Raw genomic sequence first — 16,437 nt, 5'->3', positions numbered from 1 at the left:
CCAAAGTCGCTGATTAGTCGAGGCTGACGGCCGCGACCAATCAGCAGAGCGTTGTTTAAATTTTGCGCCAAAATCGTTGATTGGTCGCGGCCGGCGGCCTCGACCAATCAGCAGTATTGGCGCCAAATTTAAACACCGCTCTGGTGATTGGTCGTGACTAATCAGCGATTTTGGTGCCAAATTTAAACACGCTCTCCAGTCTTCACTAACACGGTTCGCTGATTGGTCGCGCGCGCCGCCCGCGACCAATCACCAATATTGCCGCCAAATTTAAACACCGCTTTGCTGATTGGTCGCGGTTGCCGAACGCGACCAATGAGCGATTTTGGCGCAAAATTTAAACACCGCTCTGCTAATTGTGCCGGGTCGGCCGCATACCTATTCTAGAATACCCGATGCATTATAATTGGGCCACCATCTAGTCTATATATATAATCGTCTTATCCCGTCTGTCTGTCTGTCTGTCTGTCTGTCTGTCTTTCTGTCTGTCTGTCTGTCCAGGAAATCTCGTGTCCGGACCTTTGTAACACCATGCAGATACTGTGGGGACATCAGCGGCTAGGGTGTCAAGGGAGGACCGGGGAGCGGCGCTGCGGGTCGGGATACTTCTGCTGCGAGCAGTCGCTCATGTCCCGGCTTCTCGCAGCGGAAGTAGCCGCACAGGCAGCGGCGCTCCCTGGTCCTCACTAATATGATTCCGCTCCCCGCTCCTCACCAATACGATTCGCTGATTGGTCGCGCTCTCCGCACGCGACCAATCAGTGATCTTGGCGCTAAAGTTAAACACCGCTCTGCTGATTGGTCGCGGCCGCTGCCCGCGACCAATCACCGATTTGGGCGCCACATTTAAATAGTGGCCGCGACCAATCACCGATCTTGCCGCCACATTTAAACACTGCTGTGCTAATTGGTCGCGGATGCCAGCCGCGACCAATCAGCGAGCTTGGTGCCAAATTTAAACAACGCTCTGCTGATTGGTCGCGGACGCCAGACGCGTCCAATCAGCGAGATTGGCGCCAAATTTAAACAACGCTCTGCTGATTGGTCGCGGACTCCAGCCGCGACCAATCAGCGAGATTGGCGCCAAATTTAAGCAACGCTCTGCTGATTGATCGCGGTCGCTGGCCGAGATCAATCAGCAGTATTGGCGCAAAATTTAAACACCGCTCTGCTGATTGGTCGCGATTGTCGGCCGTGACCAATCAGCAGTATTGGCGCCAAATTTAAACCTCACTCTGCTGATTGGTCGCAACCACCGGCCGCGACCAATCTGCGTTTTTTGTGCCAAATTTAAACAACGCTCTGCTGATGGGTCGCGGTCGCCGTCCGCGACCAATCAGCAGTATTGGGGCCAAATTTAAACCCCGCTCTGCTGATTGGTCGAAGTCGCCGGCCGCGACCCATCAGCATTATTGGCGCCAAATTTAAACCCCGCTCTGCTGATTGGTCGCGGCCGTCAGCCGCGAACAATCAGCGAGATTGGCGCCAAATTTAAACAACGCTCTGTTGAATGGTTGAGGCCGCCGGCCGCGACCAATCAGCGATTTTGGCGCCAAATTTAAACAACGCTCTGCTGATTGGTCGCGGCCGGCGACCAATCAGCGATTTTGGCGCCAAATTTAAACACCGCTCTGCTGATTGGTCGCGGCCGGCGACCAATCAGCGATTTTGGCGCCAAATTTAAACCCCGCTCTGCTGATTGGTCGCGGTCGCCGGCCGCGACCAATCAACAGTATTGTCGCCAAATTTAAACACCTCTTTGCTGATTGGTCGTGGTCGCGACTAATCAGCGATTTTGGTGCCAAATTTAAACACGCTCTCCAGTCCTCACTAACACGGTTCGCTGATTGGTCGCAGCCGCCGCACGCGACCAATCAGCGAGATTGGCACCAAATTTAAACACCGCTCTGCTGATTGGTCGCGGCCGCTATCCGCGACCAATCAGTCAGATTGGCGCCAAATTTAAGCAACGCTCTGCTGATTGGTCGAGGCCGGCGACCGCGACCAATCAGCGAGATTGGCGCCAAATTTAAACACCGCTCTGCTGATTGGTCGAGGCCGCCAGCCGCGACCAATCATCGAGATTGGCGCCAAATTTAAACAACGCTATGCTGAATGGTTGAGGCCACCGGCCGAGACCAATCAGCGATTTTGGCGCCAAATTTAAACAACGCTCTGCTGATTGGTCGCTGCCGTCAGCCGCGACTAATCAGCAATTTTGGCGCCAAATTTAAACACCACTCTGCTGATTGGTCGCGGCCGGCGACCAATCAGCGATTTTGGCGCCAAATTTAAACCCCGCTCTGCATCGCTCTGCTGATTGGTCGCGGTCGCCGGCCGCGACCAATCAGCAGTATTGTCGCCAAATTTAAACACCTCTTTGCTGATTGGTCGTGGTCGCGACTAATCAGCGATTTTGGTGCCAAATTTAAACACGCTCTCCAGTCCTCACTAACACGGTTCGCTGATTGGTCGCTGCCGCCGCACGCGACCAATCAGTCAGATTGGCGCCAAATTTAAACACCGCTCTGCTGATTGGTCGCGGTCGCCGGCCTCGACCAATCAGCAGAGCGGGGTTTAAATTTAGCCCCAAAATCGCTGATTAGTCGCGGCTGACAGCCGCGACCAATCAGCAAAGTGTTGTTTAAATTTTGCGCCAAAATCGCTGATTGGTCGCGGCCACGACCAATCAGCAGTATTGGCGCCAAATTTAAACACCGCTCTGCTGATATTGTCGCGACTAATCAGCGATTTTGGTGCCAAATTTAAACACGCTCTCCAGTCCTCATTAACACGGTTCGCTGATTGGTCGCGGCCGCCGCCCGCGACCAATCACCGATGTTGCCGCCAAATTTAGACACCGCTTTGCTGATTGGTCGCGGTTGCCGAAAGTGACCAATCAGCGATTTTGGCGCCAAATTTAAACACCGCTCTGCTAATTGAGCCCGGTCGGCCGCATACCTATTCTAGAATACCCGATGCGTTAGAATCGGGCCACCATCTAGTGGATTTATATAGTGTGACCGTAAAAGAATGGTAAAAAATCTAATATATATAATTGTCTTATCCCGTCTGTCTGTTTGTCTGTCCAGGAAATCCCAGCCAGCCGCGGCCAATCAGCGACGCGGGATTTCAGAAAAAGATGGCGGCCGTTAGCGGCTCATCTGCCGGACGGAAGTCAGCGGCGATGCAGCCGGGAGATGAGTGGCGCTAGCCGCTCATCTCTCGGCTGAAGGCAGCACAAGTACCCCGACGGGCGGCGCCGCTGACCTCCTTGCGGCTACCGTCGGGAGATCAGCGGCTTGGCCCGCTGATGTCCCGACGGCAAGTGTGAAGGGATGACCGGTGAGCGGCGCCGCCGATCGGGATACTTCAGCTGCGAGCAGCCGACCATCTCCCGGCCCTTCACAGCGGAAGTACCCGCACAGGCAACGCCGCTGCCCGGTTCTCAGAAATACGATTCGCTGATTGGTCGTAGCCGCGACCAATCAGCGATTTTGGCGCCAAATTTAAACACCGCTCTGCTGATTGGTCGCGGTCGCCGGCCGCGACCAATCAATGATATTGGCGCCAAATTTAAACACCGCTCTGCTGATTGGTCGCGGCCGCGACCAATCAGCGAGATTGGCGGCAAGTTTAAACACCGCTCTGCTGATTGGTCGCGGTCACCGGCCGCGACCAATCAGCAGTATTTGCACCAAATTTAAACCCCGCTCTGCTGATTGGTCGCGACCGCCGGCCGCGATCAATCAGCGATTTTGGCGCCAAATTTAAACACTGCTCTGCTGATTGCGCCCGATCGGCCGCATACATATTCTAGAATACCCTATGCGTTAGAATCGGGCCACCATCTAGTAGCTATATATATATGTATAAAATATTTTATACACACACAGTCATGGTCGGAAGTGCACCCTTGAAATTGTTCCAGAAAATGGAAGTATTTCTCCCAGAACATTTTTGCAATTACACATCTCTCCACAGGTGTTCAATGGGATTTAGATCCGGACTCATTGCTGCCACTTCAGAACTCTCCAGCACTTTGTTTCTATCCATTTCTAGGTGCATCTTGAAGTATGTTTGGCCTCATTGTCCTCTTGGAAGACCTATGACCTAGAACACAAACCCAGCTTTCTGACACTGGACACTACATTGTGACCCAAATTCTTTGGTAATCTTCAGAATTAATGATGCCTTACACACAGTCAGTGCACCCAAAACCAGACGCAGTAAATCAACCCCAAAACATCTTTGAACCTTCACCATATTTGACTGTAGGTGTAAAGGACATATTGATATTCATGCTATAGCAACTCCATTTTGTCTGCTTGTTTCAAAATCATGTTATTATCACTCCTTACATAACATACTTCTTTCCTGCTTTTCTCATGCTTTACATGGAACTTTCTCACACTAACTTTTTATCTCAAGAACATTTTGTCAGACACCCCGCTCCTGTTATCTAACTAGTCTAGGCCAGGATTGACCTTGTAAATTTCCAGCGTGCCTCGAACTAACGATAATATGACCATATACAGTGGTGGCCAAAAGTATTGGCACTGCTGCAATTCTGTCAGATAATACTCAGTTTCTTCCTGAAAATGATTGCAATCACAAATTCTTTGGTATTATTATCTTCATTTAATTTGCTTGCAAGGAAAAAACACAAAAGAGAATGAAGCAAAAATCAAATCATTGATCATTTCACACAAAACTCCAAAAATGGGCCAGACAAAAGTATTGGCACCCTCAGCCTAATACTTGGTTGCACAACCTTTAGCCAAAATAACTGAGAACAACCGCTTCCGGTAGCCAACATTGAGTTTCTTACAATACTCTGCTGGAATTGTAGACCATTCTTCTTTGGCAAACTGCTCCAGGTCCCTGATATTTGAAGGGTGCCTTCTCCAAACTGCCATTTTGAGATCTCTCCACAGGTGTTCTATGGGATTCAGGTCTGGACTCATTGCTGGCCACCTTAGAAGTCTCCAGTGCTTTCTCTCAAACCATTTTATAGTGCTTTTGGAAGTGTGTTTTGGGTCATTGTCCTGCTGGAAGACCCATGACCTCTGAGGGAGACCCAGCTTTCTCACACTGGGCCCTACATTATGCTGCAAAATTTGTTGGTAATCTTCAGACTTCATAATGCCATGCACACGGTCAAGCAGTCCAGTGCCAGAGGCAGCAAAGCAACCATAAAACATCAGGGAACCTCCGCCATGTTTGACTGTGGGGACCGTGTTCTTTTCTTTGAATGTCTCTTTTTTTTCCTGTACACTCTATGTTGATGCTTTTTGCCAAAAAGCTCTACTTTTGTCTCATCTGACCAGAGAACATTCTTCCAAAACGTTTTAGGCTTTCTCAGGTAAGTTTTGGCAAACTCCAGCCTGGCTTTTTTATGTCTCGGGGTAAGAAGTGGGGTCTTCCTGGGTATCCTACCATACAGTCCCTTTTCATTCAGACGCCGACGGATAGTATGGGTTGACACTGTTGTACCCTCGGACTGCAGGGCAGCTTGAACTTGTTTGGATGTTAGTCGAGGTTCTTTATCCACCATCCGCACAATCTTGCGCTGAAATCTCTCGTCAATTTTTCTTTTCCGTCCACATCTAGGGAGGTTAGTCACAGTGCCATGGGCTATAAACTTCTTGATGACACTGCGCACGGAAGACACAGGAACATTCAGGTCTTTGGAGATGGACTTGTAGCCTTGAGATTGCTCATACTTCCTCACAATTTGGTTTCTCAAGTCCTCAGACAGTTCTTTGGTCTTCTTTCTTTTCTCCATGCTCAATGTGGTACACACAAGGACACAGGACAGAGGTTGAGTCAACTTTAATCCATGTTAACTGGCTGCAAGTGTGATTTAGTTATTGCCAACACCTGTTAGGTGCCACAGGTAAGTTACAGGTGCTGTTAATTACACAAATTAGAGAAGCATCACATGATTTTTCAAACAGTGCCAATACTTTTGTCCACCCCCTTTTTTAGGTTTGGTGTGGAATTGTATCCAATTTGGCTTTAGGACAATTCTTTTTGTGTTTTTTCATTGAAGACAAATTAAATGAAGATAATAGTACCAAAGAATTTGTGATTGCAATCATTTTCAGGAAGAAACTGAGTATTATCTAACAGAATTGCAGGGGTGCCAATACTTTTGGCCACCACTGTATGTGTTTCCGTAATAATTGCACTAACATTGGTTCAAGACTGTAGTATGGCTGTAGATGATTGGACATTAATAAACTCAAAACAATATAAAATGCTAAGCAAAATAAACCGGATCAGAGATTCTTTGAATCCTCCCATAAAGAGCATGGCCTTCGTTTGGTTCCCTGTTGGATTGCGCAATCAACATAATAATTTGACACTCACTTGGTCAACCGTGAAAGGTTATTGCGCTCCCTTAACAGCTGGTGCCGTGACTCGGATCCCTAACCAGGGACGCCCCACCACCCCTGGACGTCCACAAAGAGAGACTTGCCTTCAGCCTCTCCCACTGGAATTGGGACTGATCATCCCCCACAAAAAGCCACGGTAAGTGCATCAGTTCTTTACTAGTGTGACTGACCGTTTGGCGTCGTTTCCACGTGGTGTGCGGTTGTTTGCAGTATCTCCGGACGTCCTGGTTGGATATAGTCAAAGGTGAGACTATAAGGGGTGTAGTCCCATTAGGGGTCTGATATTATTTTATTATTTACTTTCAAAGCAGTATCACCTCGGATTGACAAGTGAATATTATGTGAATCTTCCCTTCCTTAACTTCTGACAAAGATTCTTAGGAGACTGAACACTGTTAGTTTCAGTCGCGGCAGGTGATCGAAGATTGGGTAGGACACGCAAGTAGATATACATATATCGAGTGTCCAGAGGGTTGAAAAAGTGCTCCCTCCTCCTTTCATCAGTCGTGAAAGACTTCCCCGATGGGAGGGGGTGAAAAAAAAGTCAGTGGAACAGCTGGGAGGTCCGGCCGGACTCTGCTGTGCACAAAAATTAAGGATCTTTGTTGGTTGAGATTGGGAGGCGGCAGTAGTGATTAATCAATGTTTCCGTGGAGCAGAAAGAATTAGTCTCCCCTAAGAGAGAGAGAGACAGGAGGTGAGATAGAGAGAGAGGAGGGGAGAGAGAGAGACAGGAGGGAAGAGAGAGAGAGACAGGAGGTGAGAGAGAGAGACAGGAGGTGAGAGAGAGGAGGTGAAAGAGAGAGAAAGAAGGTGAGAGAGAGAGACAGGAGATGAGAGAGAGAGTCAGGAGGGAAGAGAGAGACAGGAGGGAGAGGATGTGATGAATATCATGATCGATCGAGAAGAGAAAAGATCATTTAAGAATGCACCAAAAGTGTTTAAGGTGTTAAATTTTCCTGTGGGAGGGAGACCTCAGCCTGCCATCCGCCGTAACGCTCGCAGAGGAGGAGACGAAGCCTGGTTGTTTTAATTATTTTTATGAAAGAAGGGAGAATTATCTAGCACTGTAACAGCAGTGTCTGACTGTTTTGTGCTACAAAATGCAGCTGATGTGAAAAAAGGCTGCGCTGAGTTTATTGAAAGAAGGGAAAAGTTATGTACAGAAACTTAAACAGTTAACTAAAACATGCAAGCTACCAGATAAGGGCCGGTTAATTATGAAGAAGAAAAAGGGCAAGTTAGAAGATAAAGGATTGTTACAAATAGCTTTGGCTTGATACGGAACAGCAGAGAATTTGCAGAAAAAAAAAAGAAAAAAAAAAGAAAAAAAAAGGGTGAATGGAGGAAGAAAATACAGACAATAAGGGAAAGATGCCATGTTATGTGTATTACAAGATACTGCTCTCCAGCCACCACCCGATAATGGCAGACAGTGGGGGGGGGGAGATGGACCTGTACAAATTCCAGTCAGCAGATTATTGTGTTGCATGTCACACGCCCCGTCCAGGAGGCCCACGCCTTGCTACTACCCAAGCCACTCCTAGTGCCCCATCCTCATCTGTTATATCTATGTCCGCCCAAAGCTCCAACCCTTCCTGCAGCGGCCATGTTGCTACACCCATGCATCACCTCCGGCCTCTGACCAGATGTCTCTTTGGTGGCGGCCATCTTGGCGCACCCCTCCTGTAGTGTGCTTCCTTCTGGCGGCGGCCATCTTGGCACACCTGGAATACAGGCAGCAATACACACTACACCCGGAATGTGCATGAGGAAGATCATCATGATCAGTGTGTGACAGAGCATTAGACGCCAATACGTATGAGAGTGGGGTTAACTTCTGTCGAGCCCTTAAAATATGGGCTCAGGATAAGTTGGCTGATCAATCCACTACCCTCAACAGCACATATTTATCTCCACTTTGACATTAGGGCTAAAATATGGTGATGTAAACTAATTCTCTAGATGGTCATATATCCTTAAGTTCCTAATAGATGCACATACATGTTGTCTGGTTTACAGTAATTGATTTAGCAAACGTTTTGTTTTTTTTAGCATTCCACTACACAAAGACTGTCAGTTTCTGTTTGCATTTACATATCAGGGCAGGCAATTGACTTGGACGATGATGCCGCAGGGTGCGCAGAATATCCCTAATCAGTTTGCAAAGAACATGTCTAGCTGTCTGCTGCCATGACAGCTGGACAACTTTGAGGTAGTACTTTTACAATACGTGGAAGATCTTCTTTTGTGTGCCCCCACGGAGCAAGTGTCCATCAGGGCCAGTGTTAGCCTCCTCAAGCATCTAGCAAAACTGAATTGTTGAGTCTCAGCCTCGAAGCTTCAGTTTTGCCTTGGTCAAGTGGTCTTCTTAGGCCACTGCCTTACTCAGGGTGCCAGACATCTCACAGAAGAAAGGAAGATGGCCATCTACCTGCTACCATTCCCAAAAGATCCCATAGAGCTGCAACGGTTCCTCGGACTATGTACATATTGTAGACAATGGATCCCAGATGCTTCACGTCTGATGCAGCCCTTATATGATGCATTAAAAGAAGACACTCTGGCTGATGTAAACAACAAGGACCACCAAGAACTGTTACAACAAGCCTTTGAGCAACTAAAGTCAAGCATAACGACAACCCCTGCCCTTGGAAATCCAGACTATGCTCAACCTTTCCATTTGTATGTCTCTGAGACAGGAGGACATGCAGCCGGGGTACTCACGCAGAGACACTGTACAAAGCAGCGCCCAGTCGGTTATTACTCAGCGCATCTGTACCCGGAAGCCAGGGCCTCCCCCAGCTGTCTATGAGCAGTTCACGCCACACAGCAACCTAAACATCTGTCTACACAGAGACACCTGCGGCTGCAGTGTTAGTTGATTTTGCCAGAAAATGTGAAATTACACCGGTGCACCACCATCAACCCAGCCACCCTGCTGCCTACACCTGAAGGAGAGGGGAAAGAGGCTCCACCGCATGATTGTCTGGAAAAATTACTGCGGAGTCAACTCCACTTGTTCTAGTGGGGGAAGTACCCTTGGATGACCCAGAACTTACGTTATATACGGATGGATCCAGATATGCTGACACCTCTGGCAGGTTTCATACTGGATATGCTGTCACAACTGAAGATACATTGGTAGAGGTTGCAGCCTTACCCCCCAGTATGTCAGCACAGGAAGCAGAGCTCAAAAACCCTGATTGCTGCTTGTAAACAGGCCGAAGGAAAACGTGTGAATATATTTACTGACTCGAGATACGACTTCGGGATTGCACATGATTTTGGGGAGATCTGGGCAAGGAGAGGCTTTGTCATGACTGCAGGTTCTCCTGTGAGACTACCGCCAAGAAGTTGGTCTCTGAAGTTGTTTGCCGGTATGGAGTCCCAGAAGTTATCAAAAGTGATCAAGGAGCAGCATTTTCTTCATGTGTATATCAAGAAATACCATGATCAGATGAACAGTGACGTTACATACTCCTTACCATCCACAGTCAAGCGGCAAGGTGGAGAGATTGAATGGCACACTGAAAAGGCAATTAACCAAAATGATGCAGGAGACTACGGCCCAGTGGCCTAAGCTCCTTCCGATTGCACTATATCACATACGATGCACCAACCCCATAGGGAAACACAAACTGTCACCCTATGAGATACTATTTGGGTCACAACCAGCCATAGCTAGATTTACCCCACAACAATTATCAGAAGAAACAGATTATGTTGTGCAATATGTGATTCAGCTTGCCAAACCCTTAAATAACACCCATGCGTTAGTATCATCTTCTATTCCAGCTCCAACTGATGCAGAAGGTTGTCATACCCTCAAGCCTGGAGATTATGTGTATATGAAGAAGCTTGTTCGGAAACACGGACTAGAACCATTGTATGACAGACCATACCAAGTGCTCCTGACAACCCCAACAGCAGTAAAACATGAATTTTCTGAATATAAGTCTAGTGATCCAACATGTGACTCCGAATCTACCATACGGTTAAAGACTAAAATAGAAGACATTAGGAAACTCAGGGAAGAGTATAACAAACATAACGAATTGACCAAAGACAATTGGTGGTCTGATACGTTTTCCTTTTTAAATCCTGCTAATTGGTTTAAAGGGATTGGTGGATGGATTGCTGGAATATTACAAGGAGTGTTGCATATTGCTGCTTGCGTCTTGTTAATATATGTTTTACTAAAACTAGTCTTTTATTGTATCCCATTTTGCATGAGGAAAACCTGCCAGTCATCAGAGAGCAAGGAGGACACTGTCAACCAACATCCAGTGCTACTATACACAGACCTCCCAGATGTAACCAGCATTGAGGACCTGGACGGCAAGGGAATGATGACCTTTACCTGCTTGCCCCAAACAACCTCATGACTGAAGATCTGAGTGTTATGATTATGTCAACAAATAAGGGGGGATGGACATGCCGCGACAGCCTCAATTGGTAACAAGGGCACTAATTGGGTGAAGACCAATGTCCCTCAGGCTCAAAACATGACCCTGGGAAAGAACCTCTATTGTTGATAATAACATAATTATTAGGGGGGAATGTAAAGGACATATTGATACTCATGCTAGAGCAACTCCATTTTGTCTGCTTGCTTTAAAATCATGTTATTATCACTCCTTGCATAACATACATTCTTTCTTTCTCTTCCCATGCAACTTTCTCACACTAACTTTTTCTCAAGAGAACATTTTGTCAGACACCTGCTTCTGTTATCTAACTAGCCTAGGCCAGGATTGACCTTGTAATTTTCCACCATGCACCGAACTAACGATAATATGACCATATGTGTATTTCCGTAATAATTGTACTAACATTGGTTCAAGCCTGTAGTACAGCAGTAGATGATTGGACATTAATAAACTCAAAACAATATAAAATGCTGAGCAAAATAAACGGGATCAGAGATTCTTTGAATCCTCCCATACAGAGCATTGCCTCCGTTTTGTTTTCTGTGGATTGCACAATCAACATAATAATTTGACAGTCACTTGGTCAACTGTGAAGGGTTATTGCCCTCCCTTAACATAGGTACGGTATTCTTTTCTTTATAGGCTTCATTCCATTTTCAGTAAACAGTGGAATGATGTGATTTACCAAAAAGCTCTTGGTCTTGTTCTCTTCTATGCACAAGACGGGGGCATTTATGCATATAGCATTTATGCATACTTTATTGAAGTGCCATAATTTAGCAAAGTGCCCGGGCAGTTAGAAAATGGCATTGCTAATATTCATCTTTCTTCTCTTTTTACAGGTATATATTTTTCACTGCTTGTGTGATCTGTCCTGAAAACTGCATTATATCTCCATGCAATGCTCTGCAGCCTATCAATTTCTGGTATATATTTTTCACTGCTTGTGTGATCTGTCCTGAAAACTGCATTATATCTCCATGCAATGCTCTGCAGCCTATCAATTTCTGGTATATATTTTTCACTGCTTGTGTGATCTGTCCTGAAAACTGCATTATATCTCCATGCAATGCTCTGCAGCCTATCAATTTCTGGTATATATTTTTCACTGCTTGTGTGATCTGTCCTGAAAACTGCATTATATCTCCATGCAATGCTCTGCAGCCTATCAATTTCTGGTATATATTTTTTCACTCCTCTAGCTTTTTTATTCCATGATACTTAAAGGTCATCACACTTACTTTAAGAGTTTATGATCCATGCCGAGTTTACTAGTCTGTTTTTTTTTTTTTTTTCCCTGCACTTTATGGTCTCCTGTTGTCTTTTAAGCTAGTGATTGATTGTTAATGAGTTAAATCTGTGCAGATCTAAGCAGATACGTCCCTATATATTGAGACTTAGTTAAGGGGCAGCATTTATGCGGGGGCATTTATGCATATAGCATTTATGCATACTTTATCGAAGTGCCATAATTTAGCAAAGTGCCCTGGCAGTTAGAAAATGGCAGTTGGACAGGGCAGGAGACAGGTAAGACATGCAAGACAAACCAACAAACTTGCTTACAGGTCATCTTTTTGGCAAACAGTATTCACCATTTGTATCTGTGCCATTTATTTTCTGGTTGCTACAATCATCCACATTCACCGTTCTCCCACAAATGCGGCACACTTCATCCATATTAATCCCTCACTCCTCTCTTCTCCTATGTACAGTTGTCATGCTCTCTTCACAATGTTATACCATGCAGATCCATTCATTCCCACCATACAACGCAGGAAACGCTCTCACAAATCACTCAATCATCTGCTCACTCTCTGTATCTTCCTTCTATTAGTCGCAGGTGATATTTCTCCCAACCCAGGACCCTCCAGTAATAATAACACTAACTCTTTCCCTGTTGCATTCAGAAACCCTGCTAATCTCATTAATATTCCCTGCATATCTTCTGTCTCATTCAACTGTGCCTTTTGGAATGCACGCTCAGCTTGTAATAAACTCTCTTACATCCATGACTTTTTCCTCTCTAATTCCCTCAACCTTCTGGCTCTCACTGAAACCTGGATCCAGCAGTCTTACACCACCGCCGCTGCAGCTCTCTCCTATGGTGGCCTACATTTCTCTCATACCCCGCGACCTGACAACAGATCAGGTGGAGGTGTTGGTCTGCTTCTTTCAACAAAATGTACTTTTCAGGTTATCCCCCCTGTACCCTCCCTTATCTTCCCGTCCTTTGAGGCCCACACAGTCAGACTCTACCGGCCCTTCTCCCTGCGAGTGGCGGTTGTCTATCGCCCCCCAGGTCCCCCCCGTCAATTCCTGGATCACTTTGCTGCCTGGCTTACAAATTTTCTATCCTGCGACATCCCCACGATAATCATGGGAGACTTTAACATCCCAATTGGCGATCCTCTTTCTCCATCTGCCACGCATCTTTTATCATTAACCTCCTCCTTCGGCCTTTCACAGCTTGCTAATTCTCCTACACATGAGGACGGGAACACATTGGACCTGATCTTCTCCCGGCTTTGCTCAGTACATGACTTTACTAACTCTCCCCTTCCACTCTCTGACCATAATCTTCTTTCATTCTCTGTCAAGAACTGTGACTCTACTCAAGACACTCCCACCGTCCACACTTATAGAAATTTACGCGCCATTAACACCCAGAAATTTATAAAAAGGTTGCAATCATCATTGGCCCCAATCTCCTCCCTCTCATGTCCCGACTCTGCATTGAAGCATTATAACAAAATAATGCTATGCGCCCTGGATGAAGCCGCACCTCCTACACAAAGAACAATTCGGCATAGACGGCGACAACCCTGGCACACGCCTCAAACACGTCTTCTCCAGAGGTACTCCAGGTGCGCTGAACGGCTGTGGAGAAAATCAAATCTGCCCGAAGATTTCCTCCACTATAAATTTATGCTGAAAACATATAACTCTGCCCTTCACCTCTCCAAACAAACCTACTTTAACAACCTCATCATCTCACTTTCCAATAATCCTAAACGACTCTTTGACACGTTTCATTCTCTCCTCAATCAAACAGCACAGGCCCCGACCACCGACCTCAGCGCTGACGATCTGGCTAACTATTTCAAAGAAAAAATTGACCATATCCGACAGGAAATTTTCTCCCAATCCCCAAATGTTATGCATGCTCCCCCCCGCCACATTGTATCTTGCTCATTTTCTGACTTCGAACCAGTCACGGAAGATGAAGTGATCAGGCTCCTTGCATCTTCTCGCCCTACCACCTGCACCAGCGACCCTATTCCCTCACATCTCCTTCAGTCCCTTGCTCCAGCTGTCACCTCTCACCTAACTAAAATTTTCAACCTTTCCCTCTCATCTGGTATCTTTCCCTCTTCTTTTAAACACGCCAGCATACAACCATTACTTAAAAAACCATCCCTCGACCAGAACTGCACGGCCAACTACCGACCTGTTTCCAATCTTCCCTTTATCTCTAAACTCCTGGAACGCCTGGTCCACTCCCGTCTAATCCGCTATCTCTCAGACAACTCTCTTCTTGACCCTTTACAATCTGGTTTCCGCTCTTTACATTCTACTGAAACTGCCCTCACTAAAGTCTCTAATGATCTACTAACAGCTAAATCTAATGGTCACTACTCCCTGCTGATTCTCCTGGATCTCTCTGCAGCATTCGACACTGTGGATCATCAGCTCCTCCTCACTATGCTCCGCACTATTGGCCTCAAGGACACGGTTCTCTCCTGGTTCTCCTCTTATCTCTCTGACCGCTCCTTCTCTGTGTCTTTTGCCAGCTCCTCCTCCTCCCTACTTCCTCTTACTGTCGGGGTTCCTCAAGGATCAGTCCTAGGCCCCCTTCTTTTCTCCTTATACACCGCTCCTATTGGACAAACAATCAGTAGATTCGGTTTTCAGTACCATCTCTATGCTGATGACACCCAATTATACACCTCTGCTCCGGACATCACCCCTGCATTACTACAAAAGACCAGTGATTGTCTTTCTGCTGTGTCTAACATTATGTCCTCCCTCTACCTAAAACTGAATCTGTCAAAAACTGAACTACTCGTCTTTCCTCCCTCCATTAATCTACCTGTGCCCGATATTGCCATCTCCGTTTGTGGCTCAACCATTACTCCCCAGCTACAAGCCCGCTGTCTTGGGGTCATTTTTGATTCAGATCTTTCTTTCACTCCTCACATCAAATCACTCGCTCGTTCATGTCATCTACACCTCAAAAACATCTCAAGAATCAGGACTTTTCTCACCTTTGACTCGGCAAAAACTCTTACTGTCGCTCTTATTCATTCTCGTCTTGACTATTGCAACGCTCTACTAATCGGTCTCCCTCTTACTAAACTCTCCCCTCTCCAATCCGTCCTGAACGCAGCAGCCAGGATCATATTCCTCGCCAACCGCTACTCAGATGCCTCTTCCCTGTGCCAGTCATTGCATTGGTTGCCCATCCAATATAGAGTTCGTTTTAAACTTATCACGCTTACCCACAAAGCGCTCCATGCTTCAGTACCCCCCTACATCTCCTCCCTTGTCTCAGTCTACCACCCTACACGTGCCCTCCGTTCTGCAAATGACTTGAAACTAAAATCCTCCATAATCCGAACTTCCCACTCCCGTCTCCAAGATTTCTCGCGTGCTGCGCCAATTCTCTGGAATGCACTACCCAGGACAGTTCGATTAATTCCCAATACCCACAGTTTCAAGTGAACCCTAAAAACACATTTCTTTAGACTGGCGTATCACCTAAACACACTCTGTCCATCCCAGCTTTCCCCCATATTAAAATCTTCTTCAACTTCGGGTTCAAACCAACCATGCACATAAAAGCCTCTGTCAGGACTGCACACATACTGGCTGGCGACCAGTCCATGTATTATTATTTATCCTATTCAGTATATCAAGGCTGCATTATACAATATATGTACTTTTTACCTTTTGTGTCTCCCCCACTTCCTCATGGACTGTAAGCTCGCGAGCAGGGCCCTCACTCCGTTCGATATGAGATATGCTTATTCTGTATTGTCTGTATAAGTCCCCCCTAAAATTTGTAAAGTGCTGCGGAATATGTTGGCGCTATAAAAATAAACTATTATTATTATTATTATTATAAGACACTTTCCAAGAAGGATTTTGGCTTACTCATGTACATTTTGGCAAAGTGCAGTCTAGATTTTTTTAGGTCAGCATTGGGGTTCTCCTGGGTCTCATGCCACAGTGTTTCATTGCAACTACAGTGACATGGGTTGTAAACCTCTTGATTATGTGGCGCACCGTGGACAAAGGAACATCAAGATCTCTGAAAGTGAACTTGTAACCTTGAGATTGTTGATATTGTGCAACAATTTTGGTTCTCAAGTCCTCAGACAGTTCTCTTCTCCTCTTTCTGTTCTCCATGCTTACTGTGGCAAACACAGACACACAATGGCAAGATTGAGTCAATTTCTCCATTTTATCTGGATCCAGGTGTGATTTTCATATAGCCCCCACCTGGCCCAGGTGAGTTTGAACGAGAACCACATGCTTGAAACAAAGTTGTTTACTCACACTTTTGTAAAGGTGACAACAATTTTGTTCAGCCCATTTTTGGG

This window comes from Phyllobates terribilis, unplaced genomic scaffold, assembly GCF_046119375.1.
Source record: "Phyllobates terribilis strain yellow unplaced genomic scaffold, ASM4611937v1 Scaffold_10__3_contigs__length_209671492, whole genome shotgun sequence".
Lineage (NCBI taxonomy): Eukaryota > Metazoa > Chordata > Amphibia > Anura > Dendrobatidae > Phyllobates > Phyllobates terribilis.
The sequence above is the reverse complement of the archived record's forward strand: the minus strand, read 5'-3'. Positions refer to the sequence as shown.